Here is a 21,343-nt window from a genome sequence, read left to right as displayed (position 1 = left end):
CTTAGATTAATCATTACTAAAATTAATAATTATTACAACTATTATTAAAAAATTAATTAAAACTAAAGCAGTTTGCTCCACAGTAACTGGCACAGTAATAAAACGGCTATTTATCAGTAGTTTGTGAAATGTTACTAATAAATTAACAATAGAAAAATATTGTTATAAAACGCGCCTAAAAGTAAAAAATATATATAATTTTTATACAAATTGTGCTTTATGACTGAGGTAGAATAACTTAATAGTGTACAACTTCTGTCTCCTGAGATACAATGGAATTACTGGATACAATAATTTACTTTTGTCGTAATATTAATGATGATTATAATGTAATTCATAACATGTATTATCCTAAGTACATGTAACAATCTCATTATTACAAAGTAGCTGATAAACCATTCATAGCTGTTTATTGTTTCATAAATTAAAAAAGTAGCAGTTATGATTGGTACTATAAATTAAAATATTTAGTGCGTATTGCAGTTAATTTAATTTTACCCAGTAAATAATTTAATTGAGGCTAACAAAGAAATACATTTAAATGGTGTTTCTACGGTGATATCAATCATGAGAAGAAACCTACATATACAAAGATGTTGCAGACATTACAGTCAGAAGCAGACATAAGACGGTATTATACTAAAGGTGTTAACAGCCCTGGCCTGATGTGCCGGACCTAAATACCATTTAGTGGTAACTAAGCGGCTTACAGGTCTATCCTTGAACATTGCAGACATTACAGTCAGAAGCAGACATAAGACGGTATTATACTAAAGGTGTTAACAGCCCTGGCCTGATGTGTCGGACCTAAATACCATTTAGAGGTAACTAAGCGGCTTACAGGTCAATCCTTGAACATTGCAGACATTACAGTCAGAAGCAGACATAAGACGGTATTATACTAAAGGTGTTAACAGCCCTGGCCTGATGTGTCGGACCTAAATACCATTTAGAGGTAACTAAGCGGCTTACAGGTCAATCCTTGAACATTGCAGACATTACAGTCAGAAGCAGACATAAGACGGTATTATACTAAAGGTGTTAACACCCCTGGCCTGATGTGCCGGACCTAAATACCATTTAGTGGTAACTAAGCGGCTTACAGGTCTATCCTTGAACATTGCAGACATTACATTCAGAAGCAGACATAATACGGTATTATACTGAAGGTGTTAACAGCCCCGGCCTGATGTGCCGGACCTAAATACCATTTAGTGGTAACTAAGCGGCTTACAAGTCTATCCTTGAACATTGCAGACATTACAGTCAAAAGCAGACAAGACGGTATCATACAAAAGGTCTTAACAGCCCTGGCCTGATGTGCCAGACCTAAATACCATTTAGTGGTAACTAAGCGGCTTACAGGTCTATCCTTGAACATTGCAGACATTACAGTCAGAAGCAGACATAAGACGGTATTATACTAAAGGTGTTAACAGCCCCGGCCTGATGTGCCGGACCTAAGTACCATTTAGTGGTAACTAAGCGGCTTACAAGTCTATCCTTGAACATTGCAGACATTACAGTCAGAAGCAGACATAAGACGGTATTATACTAAAGGTGTTAACAGCCCCGGCCTGATGTGCTGGACCTAAATACCATTTAGTGGTAACTAAGCGGCTTACAGGTCAATCCTTGAACATTGCAGACATTACAGTCAGAAGCAGACATAAGACGGTATTATACTAAAGGCGTTAACAGCCCTGGCCTGATGTGCCGGACCTAAATACCATTTAGAGGTAACTAAGCGGCTTACAGGTCAATCCTTGAACATTGCAGACATTACAGTCAGAAGCAGACAAGACGGTATTATACTAAAGGTCTAAACAGCCCTGGCCTGATGTGCCGGACCTAAATACCATTTAGTGGTAACTAAGCGGCTTACAGGTCTATCGTTGAACATTGCAGACATTACAGTCAGAAGCAGACATAAGACGGTATTATACTAAAGGTGTTAACAGCCCCGGCCTGATGTGCCGGACCTAAATACCATTTAGAGGTAACTAAGCGGCTTACAGGTCAATCCTTGAACATTGCAGACATTACAGTCAGAAGCAGACATAAGACGGTATCATACTAAAGGTCTAAACAGCCCTGGCCTGATGTGCCGGACCTAAATACCATTTAGTGGTAACTAAGCGGCTTACAGGTCTATCGTTGAACATTGCAGACATTACAGTCAGAAGCAGACAAGACGGTATCATACTAAAGGTCTAAACAGCCCTGGCCTGATGTGCCGGACCTAAATACCATTTAGTGGTAACTAAGCGGCTTACAGGTCTATCCTTGAACATTGCAGACATTACAGTCAGAAGCAGACATAAGACGGTATTATACTAAAGGTGTTAACAGCCCTGGCCTGATGTGCCGGACCTAAATACCATTTCGTGTTAACTAAGCGGCTTACAGGTCAATCCTTGAACATTGCAGACATTACAGTCAGAAGCAGACATAAGACGGTATTATACTAAAGGTGTTAACAGCCCTGGCCTGATGTGCCGGACCTAAATACCATTTTGTGGTAACTAAGCGGCTTACAGGTCAATCCTTGAACATTGCAGACATTACAGTCAAAAGCAGACAAGACGGTATCAGACAAAAGGTCTTAACAGCCCTGGCCTGATGTGCCGGACCTAAATACCATTTAGTGGTAACTAAGCGTCTTACAGGTCTATCCTTGAACATTGCAGACATTACAGTCAGAAGCAGACATAAGACGGTATTATACTAAAGGTGTTAACAGCCCTGGCCTGATGTGCCGGACCTAAATACCATTTAGTGTTAACTAAGCGGCTTACAGGTCAATCCTTGAACATTGCAGACATTACAGTCAGAAGCAGACATAAGACGGTATTATACTAAAGGTGTTAACAGCCCTGGCCTGATGTGCCGGACCTAAATACCATTTTGTGGTAACTAAGCGGCTTACAGGTCAATCCTTGAACATTGCAGACATTACAGTCAAAAGCAGACATAAGACGGTATTATACAAAAGGTCTTAACAGCCCTGGCCTGATGTGCCGGACCTAAATACCATTTAGTGGTAACTAAGCGTCTTACAGGTCTATCCTTGAACATTGCAGACATTACAGTCAGAAGCAGACATAAGACGGTATTATACTAAAGGTGTTAACAGCCCTGGCCTGATGTGTCAGACCTAAATACCATTTAGAGGTAACTAAGCGGCTTACAGGTCAATCCTATAATAATAATAATAATAATAATAATTCTTTATTTTGTCAAAAACACAGAATATACATTTTGCATATACATATTCATGCATAATAAAATACATACATACATTTACATAGCATAAATCAAAATAAATGTAAATAAATGTCTGCAATCCTTGAACATTGCAGACATTACAGTCAGAAGCAGACATAAGACGGTATTATACTAAAGGTGTTAACACCCCTGGCCTGATGTGCCGGACCTAAGTACCATTTAGTGGTAACTAAGCGGCTTACAGGTCTATCCTTGAACATTGCAGACATTACAGTCAGAAGCAGACATAATACGGTATTATACTGAAGGTGTTAACAGCCCCGGCCTGATGTGCCGGACCTAAATACCATTTAGTGGTAACTAAGCGGCTTACAGGTATATCCTTGAACATATACATTATACCGTAGGTGCGGGGCTCTCTGCCATCTGCTCTGACCTGTAGTGAAATGGCATGAGAATATTAGTAGAAAGGTACATTAGTTTCGTGCATAAGACATTTTAGATCCAAACAACTGAAAGGGCATGAGAATAGATATTAATTTCGTGCATAAGGATATACATTTTATATCCAAACACTGAGTTTTTAACTTAACTGAAGATTATAAAAATGTGTAATTTGGACACAGTTACAATAAACATATTTCTGTCTCAAAGTGAAGTTTGGATGACGATTCTCTGGCGAATTGGAATTCTCTTAGGTTATCTTAGGCAAATTGGTGTTGGCTAGGTTAGACGTTGTATTTATTTCATCTAAGGAATATTCTTCTCTTTTTTCAGAAATGAACACACATAAACATAATTCTAAATTAAAACGTGAAGAAATATTTAAATTCTTAAGTTGTTTCCCGGAAGCATTAAATATAAAAATTCAAAAATTTACAAATAATCCACTCACACAAGTTAATTTTAGTTGGGTTGAATCTAAATCTAAAATAAAACTTTGCATAGCTACTTCTAAATGAAAGGAATAACAGTTTTGATGCAGAATACAAACGTTTTATAGGGTTATAGTATTATTCTATTTAATAACACTGTTTCATGAAACTAACATACTTTATTCAATTATTTCAATACTTTCACAAACAAAAAACTTGATTTTGGACGTAATGTCCCCAGATGATGTCTCAGTGCAGCCAAGTAGTCAAATTGGGGTGGCCGGTAAGTGTAAGTATGTGGAGTGGTAAAGGTTCTATAATCTCTATCAGCCTATAGGCTCTAACGGGTGTGTAATAGGGTGTTCAGAGAACCGGACAGAGCAGCAAAAATTTTCAGCATCAACATTACGTGAATAGGCTCTACAGTGACAGCGGACTATTCATACTTCTCACGCCTCGTTTAAACGTCCAGCTGGGTGATAAACTGCGGAAATTCGAGCTATTAAGTGATCCTGGGCTTGTAACGGCAACCATTCAGTCGCGCAGTTTAACACATTGTTGGTCAACTATTCCGTTACAATGTCGGGTCATTGATTCTCTCCTTGGCTTTGTCTCGGTAACGGTGGCTTCTATTATGAAAGTAAATAACGAGTTTGCAAGTTTAGTTATTGAGGCACGATATAATTTGTATCAACAGACTTTGACTGATTAGTTTGTACTCAATCAGTGGCGTAGTGATTGTTTTTAATTATACAATACTTTAGTTCTGTGGAAGCTTTGATTGTATTAGTTACACAAGAGATAACTCATCTAACGCTATAATTTGAGGCACAGAAACAGTGAGCGACCGCACTGCCATCTGTGAAGTGAAAGGTGAAGTAGAATATATTTGTAAGGTATCGATCAGTCACGTGGCGCAGCACTAGCGTCGGTTTCAGAACTAACTGGAACAATCCTGCGGACAATCCTCAGGACTCCACGTCCGTATGAATGAATCTTCTCCTTTGAAGCAGAAGTGTGTGGGAGTCAGGTTTTACAAAAGAGAGTAAAGCTTTACTATACTTAGAAAGCAAATTGAGAAATCAATATTTTCTAAAGTCAAGCAGATTTACATGGTAAATTTAGTACAACATTATTTTGCAACTGAACAACCCGATATTTTAATAATTTTTGTAAATCGACCTATATTGTTTCATAAGTCATGAAATTAATGATTTGACATTTTGTATGTAGTATTCTGAACAGAGTTCTGTTGGTGGCTTACAGGGAAAAATACTAAATAATATAATTTAACACCTAACGAAGCAGTAACTATTAAATAAAACGTCAAGCCTAATTTCTTGATATACAAAAGTATGGCAGAGATTTCAGTGGCCAATTTCTCTTTCGGATTGAACCTAACTATTTACTCTCTTGTGGAACCAATTATTACGAAGACGTGGAGGAGTGAACGATTTTTAGAAACAGTTTCTCATTAGTGCAGACTACAATAATTTCGTATTTTTCATGATTATGTGTACTTAAACGTTTAACTCAGTAACGTTTTAGGACGTATTATTGATGAACTTACAGTAGCTAACACTGTACGTAAGCAGCTCCGATAAGGAGTAATATAATTAGAGGAAGACGTGATTCCCATGTGTTGGTCAACTGTAAGACTAAATATTGTGCGAACTTCGCTGTTAGCTTAGAGTTGGGAAGAGCTTGGTTCGCCCGAACTTCCACCTTCTTTCTAATGCGCTTAAGTTCGAGTTGCTCTTCACGTCACTGTCATCAACATCACTGAAACGGGTTACTTAAAAAATTAAGTTTTCATACAAATCCTCCGCTGCGAAAAGGATAATAGTAATATCAAAACGAACCCTTTTAACAGTTTAACACAGTTCAATTTTACTGTTGATATTCAGAGAAGGAATGTTTTTTCTTTTGAACTAAACTAGCAACACCCTTCTTTCTGACCGTTTCGTAGAGTTGTATACAATAAAAACCAACCAAATGTATTATTAAGTGAAATTTATATTCAAGATTAATGATTAAGGACGTTTCAGTACCTTCCTAAACTCGTGTGGTTGTGTTTCCGTCGGTGCGATAACTCTTACAACTGGACTGTTACCAAGAAGTATAAGTCAATCCAATACTCTCCTAGGAGCGATTATAGGATGTGAGCAGAGAGGAGTCAGGATCATAACCAGGATCCTCTCCGGACTAGTACTCCAGCTCACTAATTGTAATTGAGTAGTATAACTCTATGTCAAGGTGGAGGTACAGATTTAAACAGTACTATAGTTTAAAAAAATGGCGTGATTATAAAACAATACAATGGTGTAATTTGCTTAAACAGTTACAAATTAGCGCATGTTAAAAAAATCAAATAACAAATAAACAGTATTCTTGTAACACAATACGCAAGCACAAGTGGTGCGCATAAGCCTGGAGTAACAAACATATTGAAAGTTGAGGTGCATCAGCTGTTTTGACTTCTTTGTTGTTTACAAAATACATATAGCTATAACATGGCTATATGCTGATGGAACCAACAACTAACGTTTAACTTAGTAGAAATTTGTTCTTATAAGTATCTGGACTAATACGTATAACAAAAACAAGTAATTAAATAGTTGATTGGCCAGCTTGGTACGTTATATTTTCAATATGGCAACCAGTCTAACTGTAACAAAATTCACAACTCCTTTATTTTTGAACTTAGAAAAACGACAAGTGTTCTGGAATGCTCATAATATTTCATAAAATTTTTGGCCCAAACAATAATGGTGTATCTTGAATAGTTTTTGAGAAATCGAGTACACGTAGATACCATGAAAATAAATTAGTTTTCAGCTGTCACAAAATTTACATTCTTCCTCCGACTGAGCAGCAAGGACAATTATATTAATAAAGTAACTTTAAAAATTATATTTTTAAGTATTTTGTAAACGATAACATTAGTTTCTAAAATTCACTATAGACCAGCAATCTCCTCTTAAACTAAGTCAATGGGAAGAGAAGGTGGGTCACGAGGAGGCCTGGGATGGTTAATGAAAACACCGAGTTTGCGGGAAAGTGAGTCGATGCATATTCAGATAAGACTGTACTTTTATTTAATCAAGCCTCTCGGCTTCAGGCAATAACCCTTTATTGTATAATGCGGCATATTCCCGCCAGGTGGCCTGGGGATGCCAATGGCCTCCTCATTGCGCCTTAGATAATGCGAGTTAAATTCGACCATTCCAACAAACTGAAGCTTTAAATTATTTGTTGAATGTTGATTATTTTATAGAGTTTCCACAGAATCATCCAGGAAAATAATTGTGAGATTACGATAAAATAATATTAGGTAAGCGTTAGCGAAGCTACTTTCTCAAGCGATCGAAGTTTAGCCGCACAATGTCGCAGCAGAGTAAGCCGTATTGTTTCTATTTTTTTTTTTCCTTTGGGATATTGGGGTGGATTCATAGATCCTCACACGTCAACCTGAGCTTATTGTGTGCCCCTTTGATGTTAGAGGGGTAAGCCTATCTTCGTGCCCTTAATTAGGCTAAGAAGCTTTTCCCCGATACTAGCATCTGGTTCGTCGCCTGGTTGTTTATCACCGAAAAGAGCCCTTCTCCTTGCTCCCAGTCTCTCACAGTCCAGTATTATGTGTTTTGCAGTCTCTTCAGACTTATTGCAGAGTCTACACTCCGAGTCCTCATTTCGTAAACCTAGAGTGTTTAGGTGTTTCCTGAAGTGGCCGTGTCCAGTGATCAAGGCAATCACTTGCTTAACCCGATCCCTGCCCAGCCCCATCATCCATCTGGTGAATCCGGAGCTAGAATCGGCAAGCAGTCTTTTGCCGAGTGCTTGTCCTTGGTGACTCTGCCACCGCAAGCGGTGTGTCTTCCTGGACAATTTGTTTATACTTTGGTAAGCGGCTGACTTGCTTATACCACAACTTGGTTCTGGACCGGTGTATGGCATGCTTGCTCCGCTTTTGGCAAGCCTGTCGGCGCATTCGTTGCCACCTATGCCTGTGTGGCCCGGTACCCAACCAAGACGCACACAGTTGCGTGATCCAAGCTTGCAGAGAGTGTTAAAGCACTCCCACACAAGCCTGGATGCAATGCTGTTGGAGTCAAGAGCTTTAAGAGCTGCCTGACTGTCTGACATTATGTTTCTATAATGACCACTTAGATATTATCCGATACTATAATTAATTTTTCTTAAGACGTATTAAAAACCTTGTACTGATAATCAATTATTGACAAGCATAACATTATTGGATTATATAATAATAAACAAATGATATGATAACCATTTAAGAGTTTTGCCAGAGATTTCACTCGATTGACAAAACATGGACAAACTTAGGACAATCATGGTTATCCAGAAAAAACCTTAAAAATCTTTTACCTCACCATTTTATTAAAAAAAAGTATAAACTATACAAAAAATGTTGGATGCGTATTAATTATATCTCTTAAATGAAAGATTTCCCATAATTCTACGATCAAACGTAACTCAATAAAAGTGCGTTGTTAACACTGTTCTTAGAGGAAAAATCTCGAAGATATTTCACTACAGTCGGCTACGCGTTTTAACATTAGATAAAGCAGTTCATGTTTGTTAACATTGTCCTAAGGGAACCCATTGTTTAAAATAGTAATATATATATATATATTTTTGTTTTGTATGGAAAAACAGTTAGTGTTTTAAATAAAACCGTTAACAGAGAAAAGATTCTCATTTATTCTAATACCAATTTGTGTTGCACTTCGATGTCCGTTAAAACGTCAATTCGGTTTTTTTCGATAAAATACAATGATGAAACAATTTAGCCCCAGTTATCAGTTTTATCTGAAACAGCACCAGGACTTGTTCCAACTTGTCTGCAGATGGTGTAATTTGTTGTCTCACAGCTGCGCTCTCTTTCTAACTCTTGTTCACTGGTTGTTGCTCGCCGAAAGTAAGGCGTAGAAGTAAAAGTAATTTCTTATATAAGGATTATGGAGTTCAAATAGCTAAATCTAGTAAAATCATAATCTACGCTCTTTGTGTGTTAAACACAAAAGTGTTAACTACAAAGTATTAAATTATAGTTCGTTCTTTCTTGTTTTTGATTCTACACTTTGTAATTTGTATTGTTTTGGACGAAGTTCCAATATGGTAGTTTCAATCTACTATAGTTAAACGATATAGTTTATATTGATTGATAATACATTGATTGATAATAACTTGATTTGTAATTTATTATTGGATTGTTATAATAAAGAGAAATTTTTTAAAATGTTTATAGTAATTTGTGACGTATAGAATTGTGAAGGTTTTGAATTTTATATAATTTCAATAAGAAAACAATATAAATTAAACAAAATGCCTCAAATAAATTAATTAAATGCTCAAAATTTACTTTTTCTTTGGCATGATACCTAAGTGAAGTATTGTTATGAATGTGTATTCCAATTCTTAAGACTTACTAGTATAACTCCGGCCGAAAGTTTCACTAATACCAGTGTTAGTTTTTGTAAGACAAAACATAATTTTCGATTGGTAAAGTAAGCATACGTAGATTCTCATTGAATTAACGTATTATAAAATAAATTATATTCTAGAAATGTTATGAAATACTATAGACGTTCTACACGACTAGCTACGAATAGCTTGTTTAGATAAGGAACACCCATAATTATACTGCAGAACAGACACAAAGAACTAAGTGGAAACAGCGAGCGGCTTGACTTGCAGCACTTAGTACGGATACAAACATATGATATTCACTTTCAGGAAATGCAACAGTTAAGCCGGTTGATGGTTAATGTGAGGGCGGTTAAAAGAGCGGCTACTGTAACACTAAGTCCTTAATTTTACAGTGGGTTGACGTACTGTAACACTAAGTTCCTTACTTTATAGTGGGTTCAAAATGCAATGTGTTGATGCTGTGACAAATGAAAACTATTCCTCGAGTTTTTACACTTAATAAATTGACGAAACAATGAGAATGCTTCTTAAACTGGATTGTACTATATTTTGTAATCTTAGTATCTCTAATGTCGAAAACGATGCAAAGAGTAAGTTCTTATCGACCTTCTTCGTCATCAACTTTTTTGGGTCCCTTCAGACGATCCTCACTCCGTATAACAGAAGTCAAGTCTGCGACAGCGTCAGATTACAGGCGCTCCTCAAAGTGGAAGGTAAAAGATAGCTAAACTCACATTCATATTTCTCGAGAGAGCACTGTCATGTAACAGACCAATACAAGACAAGACTTACAAATATCATTAAGTCAAACTAGGCTGTCATTCTCAATACTGACATTGAAACTGTCAACAGGCGGGCTGTCATTTGATGACAGTGAGATCGATCGTTGTCTAGTGAAGTTTATTTTAAAATAATTGTAAACTATTGGTGTAACATTGGTGCCAGTTATTTATGATCTCGTAAACATAACAAAAATTTCAGTATGTCTCCTAATCTATACCATAAGACTTTTGATTGTTTTAGTTACAGATAACAGATAACTGATCCAATGCTATAACATTGAGGGAGGAGAAAAGCGAGCGCTCGGACTGCCATCTGTGGAGAGAAAAAGGTAGTTAATAGCTGAACGGTAAGTCAGGTGGCGCAGCCCTAAAGTTTAAATAATTAAGAAATTTATATTAATCCCAACTTAATATTTAATTTCATATAATTATTAAATATATCAACCTTCTTTCTAATAAGAGAAAGAAAGAATTCTCAGAACTAAATGAGATAAAGCACCCGAACTTCAACGTACCACGTCTGTAAGAACGGTTTATCTCATGTGAGAATAATGCAATGAAAGACAATACTAAGAGCAATGGTCGCCAATGCGCCACCTTCTGTGAGAGGCGTGTTTATGTGCGCTATAACAGCCAACACTGTTTATATGTGGTAATTGCTCTGGGTCCAATTTAAATGTAAAACAGGGCTCATGCTCACTTCGACAAAGGAAACACAATTTCCTAATTTGCATTACACCTGTGTTAGGTTGGCACCACTGTGATTGCGCTGCTGTTTGGGCTCAAATGTTTTAGAGCGGAATTTGTAGTGTGATAAAATTGTAATTTATGTAGTTCCAATGATTACAGGCAATTAAGGTAAAAAATTTCTCTGGTAAAACAAAAGTCGTTGTATAAACTTGATTTTTTAATCAATATAACAATTCTTTGTTTGAAGTTTATTTTTGACGATGGAAAGATTGTGAAGGAAACAGTATTTTTTTGGACAGTTTTCAGTGAAACAAAAAATCAGTAACACTACGTTTCGAAATCTGCAATCTGATCTCTTCTTCAGGTAAATAACTAACCTAACACATAATTACAAACTAGGTTAAAATAAACAAATCATACCAGAGCTCTTGCAAATGCCGTGGGAAAAATCATGTTTCCTTTAGTATAACAAGTCGTTACATATTTTAAAACTGTGGAAAATTATCGTCTTAAAGACTCACACTTTAAACTAGTCTACTTTCACTAGGTTGTAAGTTATTACGGATAACCTGCGATCTGTAACTTAAAATTTGTAAACAAATTTAAGTGTACACTTAATTAGCGATGAACACACATTAATTTTTCCTTTACATAGATGGGATGGAAGTCATTTTTTAATTTTTCTTAAGTTATTAAACTCGATTACCTGCCATCTAGAGTTCAGGACGCCAGGGAAATAAACTCGGGAAAGTTCAGAAGCTGTGAGAATCTATCGCTGGAAGGGAAACAGAAGACATCTGCACAATGCCACGTACCAGTGCCAGGATATTTAGCATTTAGATTGAATTGGGACCGCTGTTAACACCACGACTGTGTTAACAGGCGAATTCCACACCTCAGCTGGGAAACGTTTTCATTTGTTTTGTTAACTGACGCTGGTCCCACACTTCTGTAGTAAACTTTCAGTTGGCTGTAAACACAGAATGGCCAAACTCTATTGTGGGTCTTCAGTAAGAAATATAACCGAGGAGAATGTTTGAAATTAAATATGAGACGTTGTATCACCCAGTACTGCTACGCTACGTGGGGAAACTACGCTCTGTAAACGTATTTTACATTTCTTCTAAATAATTTTATCAATAACGTTGCTAGGAAAACATTTCCGAGGGGGGGGGGGTTCTAAACAACTAGTATTTTACCGTAGTGGACAGAGAGTGAGGCCTCATGTTGTTGCTTAAACTGTCCTTGACCCGTCTCTTTGTTGAGAACGATCTTTCAGCAGTACCGATGAAAATTTTGGTGGGGGTGGGTGGGTCTGGACCCCTTGAACATCCGGCTACATTCTTGAAACTTATGATGAATTACATCTAATTTTATAAATAATGTAAGTAATTGGTAAACCATATTTTGCTATCACTAAACTACAGGACGTATTTTCTTGTCTATTTTTTAATGTTTTTTAGACGGTTTTATTTTTTCTTGATGGAACGTTCTTTTGTAATTTTGTTACATAATTTTACTTGAACGCTATTAATAGCATTATGTATGAATTATCTATTAGATATGTTGTTTTAAAATTAATAATATTTTACTGAACTCAACATGCGGCTGCTGTTATAAGTATAAGTTTTACGGTTTACGCGGCGCAGTAAATTTGGTAATGTAATAAAAGAAAGTCATTCCAGCTCACTCGGAAGAAATTAGTATATTTTGTGACTGCTGGAATATTAGTTTATTTCTCATGAGATTTATTTGTAATCAGGATCTTGATAATCGTTCGAGACACAAAATATTGTTAAACACAAAACATGTAGGAAATGTTACAGGCAATCCAGAACATATTTTTGTTTCACGTTCTTGTTTGTATTTTTTAAATTTGTATCATTAAGTAGAAATTGACATGAAACATTACGTGATCGAAGACAGGAAACGTAAACAAAGTATAATATTATATTTAAATAGCTTTATGCCTAAAAACATTATAATTGGTGTTCTAAGTTAAATGTAAATATAACTTACAATGACATTTAAACTTCAACCCGAGTTACAAAAACAGGTATATCGGAGACTGCCGGATGCGATTGAACAGGAAGCTCGCTATTGTCAGCCGATAACGAGAGAACCGGAACCGGACACGGATAGCAGATGTGCAGCGCTGCCAACCTCCACATAGCAAAACATAAAAATGTCCCGTCCCTCCCATCCTCCCTCCCTCAGTTATAACTGCACGATTGCATGGTGAGGGCAAACATAAAAAATACGGAGAATTATGTCTGTTTATTGCATTTTTACGATTTATATTTTATGAAATTTTACCTGTCATGTCTCGTTAAGTAATGTAATGGTCGTACATTGTCTAGTTATCGCACTAGTTTTTGATCAGATGTTTATTACTGTCCTTGGGATGTGAAGATTATCAAATTTTGTACGTAATCTCGCATCAGGATAAGTTAGTCCGATGCAAAATATTCCGTAACTAATAAAGCCATCTGTAGATAATTGTGGTAAACATCCAAACCTATTCATAAATCAAGCAATGCTCAACTTACTAGTTAAGTACTGTGCGTATGTTGTTAATATATATTCATAGTAATATATTTAGCAGTTATATTAAAAAAGTATATTTGAAGGGGCCAGAAGCCAAGGGGTACAAGTGACTTTATGGTTTTTTTCTGAGTTAACTGCAGAAGCCATATCCTGAGTGTATTAAAAATGTTTGTGGCCAACAGGTATAAGTAAAACTCTGTTAAATGCTGAGATCTAGCGGCAAAATGAAAAACTACTTTCAGCATCAGCTGTTTTAGTTAGAGGCCAAGGGGTACAAGCACTTGTATCCCTTGGCCTCTAACAGCTACAGACATTTTGTTCAGGAATGTGTGTTCTGTTTACTGTATTGTTCAACAAGCGAATTACTAATGTTGCTTCTAAGAAACACATATCTGAAACAGGTATTCCACCTCGAGACAAAAGAGGGCGTAAAGTTCCTACCAACAAAATTGTGCAGGAAAAAACTGACTTGGTCAAGGAGCATATAGCAATGTTTCCAAGATACTCCAGTCACTATTCTCGACATCAAAATCCAAACAGGAAATATCTTGACAGTAACCTTAACATAAAAAAGATGTATGAATGTTACAAGCTTTTCTGTGAAGATCGGGGGTGTGGAACCTACTACTGTATCTTATTAGAGACACATTTTCAACCTTACTTTCCATCGACCACACACAGACACTTGCAATACGTGTGATAAGTTGCAAAACACCATCGAACACGGAGATGAAGAAGCAAAGGTAGCTGCTACTACAGCTAACGAATTTCACCTCCGTCCAAGCTGAGAGTGCTAAAACTGAAATGGGAACATGCGAAAAAGGAGGTAAAAGATGACCCAACCCATGTTGCGATATGTTTTGACCTCCAAAAAATGTTGCCAACCCCAATACTAACTTGTACTAGAATTTTACTACTCTCGTCAACTTTGGACCTATAATTTCAAACGTCCATGATATCTGTACAGGTAATACGTTCATGTTCATGTGGCATGAAGCACAAGCTTCTAGAGGGTGCGAAGAAATTGTCTCTTGTTTGTTGCAGTATATAAAAATCATTTCCTCCAACTGTAACCCACTTGACAGCTTTTAGCGACAATTGTGGGGACCAGAACAAGAGTCACATCACAGTAAAGTTCTGGTTTCATGTTGTTAATACAACTAACATTGAGACCATTGATTTGAAGTTTCTGCTTACTGGGTACTCTTACAACCACTGGTGACAGGGACTTTGAGAAGATAGAAAATATGAAGAGGAACACGAAGAGGGGCGTTTATGTTCCTGACGATTGGGATGGAGATTATTGCTGGAGCAAGTAAAAGGTTCATGGTAAAAAAGATGTCAGATGAAGATTTTGTTTCCCTGGAAGGCATTCACAAGTTCTATGTTAAATCTGTGAAGAATATCAGTAAGATGCAGTGGTTACAATTTAGAAAAAACATCCTTGGACTTTGTTAAAAACATCTACAAAACTACTTTCAATAAAGACTTACCGTTTTCAGAATATAGCATAATCGCTAAGAACCCAGGAAGGATTCCGACCCCAACTGCCACCTTTGCCTCCAAAAACAAACAAAAAAGAAAATAAAGGCATCTAAGTACAAGGATCTTCTTAATCTGCTGCAATTTGTACCTCCGGTTCACCATAGATTTTACAGATCTCTAGACTACCAAGGGAATACTTTAACAAGACAGGGCCAATCAAGAGAAGATCAACCTTGTGAGGAACACCCTCATCATGGAAGAAGTCAACATTGAATTGGGAAACTTTTTTGACAGTGATTCTGACTAAATATTTAAGATAGGAGCTTACTCTTTGTAATAAAAATGTGGTTTTTATTTTGACATAAAAGCCTGTGTTCTTAATTTTTTCCTAACTCCACTTGGAAGCCAAGGATACAAGTGGCACCTCTTATCAGATAGTAGCCCATATCATAAAGAGGGAAATTCCAAACCAATATAAAAAAAGGTTTTTTAGCATTTTGAAATACCAGTAAAAAATAATGTGCTAAATTTACTGAACATATTTGTACCTGGATTTGATTATATAACTTAAACTTTAAACCCTGTTTTCTCAAAACTCAAAAAGAGTCACTTGTACCCCTTGGCTTCTGACCCCTTCATTTTGACGTTTGAAACAATCTGTAAATAATATATTATGTAGAAGAATATAGAATTATCTCAGATTTTCCTGTGCTGTAATATAGCCCTTTACATGATTTGTTTATATATTTTTTTTTAATTACTGGCATGTTATGGCGGAACCAGGTGTTGCTTAGCTTGCATTTAAACTATAAAATAAAAATCAATATTTATTCGCATCCTCCATGGATTTTATGAAGACGTCAAAATTGTAACTTAGTAATACTTTAGATTTTTTGAACATATGAAATATACGATTCAATATGAGTTACGTGTAATTGAAAGACATGTTTTTTTTAATATATATTATTCTATTTAAAATATGTTACATAAGGACGGTGAAAAGTCTTTCACTCTGTTATTTTAATTCCAATTATAAAAGGTACCGTAAATTTTGTGTTCACGTTGTTTATATTATTGTATCGTACGATAATTAGTTATTACAAGTTAAAAATTAGTAACACTGTAGGCAAACCTACAAGTTTTCAGTAATCTTTTATGAATTTGTAATCAAACATTACAGATTGAAAGAAATGTATGTTCATTAAAATAATATTTGCATTGATTTTAGCTACGTTTTCCTGCTTACAATCAGTTAATAATATTGTAACACAATTCGATTTTTTTAAATGTCGGCTTTTTTTGTGAAGAGCCAGCCAGCCATTTTCAATCAACAGAATATTAAATCGAAACTGAACATAAAAAATATCTGCTGAATATAATATTGGCTAAAACTAAAATGTCCAGTCAGTGATCGATATGTTGCCTTTATCACAAACTGACAACTTTTTAATAATCTCATCTTACCCTTATGTGCGTTATATTTTCCTGATTATGTTTATGGTTTCCCTTATTATCATTGGAAATTGTTGAAAGTCTTTTATTTTGTCATATTAGTAGTTTATTATAGCAAACTCCGTCCCTTAAAACAACCCAATGACGCCATCTTGAATGCGCTATTTGCTATTGGATAATAGTCAGTTTTTAGTGTTGACTCTTAAGAGCAGACTTATTTTGACCTGCAACGTAATTTTCTGTTTTTGTTTGGTTTCAGATAATAATAAATATCCAATCATAACAAACGATCGTTAGAAAAGTTGGAGAAATAAACAGCCTTTTTTCAGTCTGAAATCTAACATCTTATTATATAATTTGGAATCCCATTTGGAATTCAATTATTATTAACACTAATATATACACTTATATACATTGAAGCAACATGAAGTTTGCACAACTCATCAAGCCAACTCATGCCTCATTGTACATATCTTTTAAAGTCAATATCAAATTTGTACTGTTCAGATCGCGTTTACTAAAGGATAACACGTTCTCGTTGGATAGCTTTGTTTATTTATTAACATATTCAAAATGTACAATAGGATCAATACAAAGTATGTATAATCCTTGATTACAGATTCTTAATCAAGGGTATAATTAAGTGTAATGTTTAAGACACTTATAACATTAATAAATAATCTATGAAGGGAACATATTATGGTATACAGCTTTCGCATACATCCATATTATGAATACAAGATTATCTTAAAAGAGGTTTCTACGCTCTATTGTATGAACTTTCTATAATTTATTAATAATTAGGTCTTGGTTTGTATTTTTCTCTTACTACATATATTCAAGCAGCATTTGTAATGTGATAAATGAATGTATTAAATATCCAGGAGAGATAAAACAGCGCCGAGAGGTGGGGATATTTAGTGTTGTAGTGTTGTTGACACTGAGTGGTTGAAAGAGTGTGCTTCACAGTACAAACACTCGCTCAGCTATTAATTATTACTACTACTCATGATATTATAATATATCCACAAAATAGTTTAAAGGGTGGAATCACAATGTAGACCAGTGTATAGCTCTTTCAATTTCAATTTTGTCTAGTTCCTTTGACCGAAAACTTTATATTGTGTTCTCTCAAGATTCGAGTAAATTTTACTTCAGCTGAACAAATAAGTCAAGAAGTTATTGTTCTCTGTAAATCTGCAGCTGAAAGACAACCTGAGCTACTGGTATGTAGGTCGTTGTCTTAAATACATAATTATAGGTAGATTTTGCATAGAATTCAGCAGCATGACCCAATTCCAGTGTTTTTCTGATTTGTGATGATAAAGTGAAGAGATCCAATCATGAGGCTGAGAAAAAGGTGTCTTCTGTTTGGGCAATATGTGAACGAAACAGTAATTGCAAATTTAACTGCAACAAATTATAGTAAACATTTAGACTTTCATTGACTAAGATTTTGATTATTGGTTTATTAAGAGCTATAGAACCGATGACGGTCTTCTTGTATTTGTGCTGGAAATAAAAAAAGATTCAGCTCTTTAAAGTTTGACGACGATTTGCATTTAGTTGGGAAAGTCTAAACATCACTGTCTCAAGAGAATATTTACTACTTTACTGTGATGGTTCCGGTGTCCCATCTCCTCAGGCATATTCACATAACATTACCATGTATATGACACTCAACTTTTAAACAAAGGCTCTAAAACGTGAGAATCTTGGAGGGGTTTTGTTTTTTACGGGACAAATTACGTTTTATACACGTGTAAACCAAGAAATACTAAAATAATCTCAATTTGAAGTTTAATTAAGTGAAAAGTAAAAGCAGTGATACTCCACAAACAGTAGGAAGGATATTAACATTTCAATAAAAAAACTTATTGTTATAATTACAATTTATTATTAAAATTAAAGTAGTTTTGAGTTTAACTCTAGCATAAAAAAGAGGAAAAAATAAATTAAGTTTTGCTATTATTAAGGAAGCAGGATTATTGCCAGAAATTTGACATCGTTCACTAATACAAGAAATCATTAACACTACGTTTTGAGATCTGCAATCTGATGTCCTCATATCACCAGGTGAGTAACTACTGGTCTTCAGTGGTTGGTCGTTTAATGCAGATCTATTGAGACCTGTATCTTTCAGTTGGGTTTCAAAAGTAGTGATGTTTTTGTTTATGTGCTAGGAGTTGACACACAAAATATTAATTGTGATTCCTGATCTACGCAAGGCACAACGCTCTGTTATGATTTGTTTATCTTAACCAAGTTTGAAATTATGCATTAAGGTAATTATCCACCTGAAGAAGAGATCACATTGCAGATCTCGAAACGTAGATTTGCCAACTTGTGTCAGTGATCGATAAAAAAATATCCGGAAAATAGTTCCTCTTCACCGCCAAAACATAGACACATAGACAAAATTGAAATTTTTCCAGCCCCACAAGTGGGAGGCTTCGCTAAAGCTCAGCCAATGACATAAACGGTAGTAAACTAATGCAAATTTAGTGTACTCAGAAAGGATGTGTATATGCTGCATGTACCTTGTCAGTAATGATAACAATATAAGATTGGGTAAACAAGTGGAAATTAGACCAACAATCTTCCTCCACTCTCTATGAGATAGGAAATATTAAGCTTGGTTGGAAGTAAAAACCTTGGCCTTTTCTTGCCATATAAGGAAAACACGCTAAGAAATCCATTTTCAAAACGAAGCTTCTCACAGTGAAAATCTTTGCAAATGTAAAGGAAATGTTGCCGAAACAAGTATTAAAAATTCCATGCATTCTAGAAATGCCAAAACGCGGAGAATACGCAAACATACAGAACTGTCCCTTATTATATGGCAACTCAACGCCTCGAGTCCATTCATGAAAAACTTACGAACATATGCTCGTAAATAAAAGCATATGTTCAACATCCATACGTATTGGGCCTAGAATATTATTTTTATTTAAAAAATGTAAAATACAACATTTGACTTCCTTAACACTAAGAAAAAAGTAAATTAAAAACGAGTTACACGAATATTTATTGCTCTCTTTTTGATAAAACGTGCCCATATAGACATTTATCTTTTATATACACATCACTTTGATGTAAGTTCTCGTACTTTAATTTTTATCTTTGAGACAGATTTAATAATATATAATTTGAGTACCTCATGATAAAATAAACGCAGTATTAATACAACTAATAAAGCTTCAAAATAATTGGTTTTAACTAATATAACTCAATACACGCACGACCGCGCCTTTTTTCTGAACAACGCAATCTAGATGGAGCACTGCTTTTAGTTTCTAGAGTATTGAAGGCTCTCTCCATTTTTGTTAGATGACCAGAAACGGATTTGGTTTAGACAATTCATACACAGCACAATACAGCTGGTGTCAGTCTTGACTGAAGGGACTAAATTCAATTTTATCAGTCAATAACCGGCAGCAGTAAAACGAACTTGAGTTTTCCTCCATAAGAACAATGCTAATCCTCATGCAGACATTTTGATCGAAACGTTAAGGAAGATGTTTAACCTTAAAGGTATAATTAATTGTAATTTAAACGCTTTTTAATTTTTCAATATATGTACTGGCCTTTAAGAACTAATCTCAATCTTTTGGTACTTGATTGGTTAAATACTCAAAAAGTATACACTTTACTATAAACTAAATACATCCCGGGTTATATGTTTCACATAAAAAGGTGCTGAGCTAGAATTTTACAAATGTTTCAAAGCGAGCCTGATGTCATTTAAATTTCTTTAATTGTTTAAATACAAGACGAGATATCTTCATACAGAAGTATACGGAGTTTTTTTCTGAGAGGAAATCTTCTCTAGTTTCGAAGAAGACGGCCATCGTATTTGTGCACAATTTTATCTTGGCTAGATCATCATATAGGTAATATTTTTTTTTAATTGGTTAAAAACCTTATGGGGAATGTAAATTGAAAAAAAATATTTTTTTTCAATTTTGGGTTTTTTATTGAATATTACAGTTTGAAATTTCCTCTTTCCAATGATATATAACACTTTGTAACACATAAATCATAAAGCCACGAAAAAAATCAATAAAATAAGGCCTGCAACTCAGTTTTAGTAAAAAAGCTCCTTGGTCGTGCAACTGTATCAATCTGAATCCCTACCTTATGGACCTGATGTAGTAATTAGAAAACTAGAGTGCGTAGGTCATGTACAGAAGCATATGGGGACTCGCCTACGCACTCTAAAAGATAAATGTAAAAAAGAAAAATTGTCAGATGGGAAACCTTTGTCTGGGAAAAACCGACTAACGACTGCTGCGGTTCAAAAGCTTCAGACGTTTTATGGATTATCAATTAGGAGGAACACCCATAGTGTAGTTGAGATGAAGAAAGCTGTTTGGGCAACATATTTTCATGTCCAATCTACAAATGAAACGCCAACACATCAATTGTATCCGAATGATGAAGTGACGTAAATATAAAAAAGCAGAACTCGAAAATAAATCCTATGACCATGGCAAACATTTCCATCTCCCTGAAGTCATTATGTTGAAATTAAAACCAATTTTCAAGAGCCTGTCTGATCCAGAGTTATTACGAGTATCAAAGTGCCTCAAAGGGAAGTCCCAGAACCCAAATGAGTCACTAAACAACCTCATATGGTCTCGTATTCCTAAAAGGACTTTTGTACGATTGCACACCTTGAAATTTGGCGCACATGATGCTGTGCTATCATTTAATGAAGGGTTTTCCAGCAAGTGTAAAATATTAGAGGGGTTAGGGTTGGAAGTAGGATCTAACATGCTTGCCGCTATGAAGAAGATGGACTTGGACCGACTCCGAAAAGCAGAAAAG

The sequence above is a fragment of the Homalodisca vitripennis genome, chromosome 7 (genome assembly GCF_021130785.1).
Source record: "Homalodisca vitripennis isolate AUS2020 chromosome 7, UT_GWSS_2.1, whole genome shotgun sequence".
Lineage (NCBI taxonomy): Eukaryota > Metazoa > Arthropoda > Insecta > Hemiptera > Cicadellidae > Homalodisca > Homalodisca vitripennis.
This window is presented reverse-complemented; position numbering follows the sequence as displayed.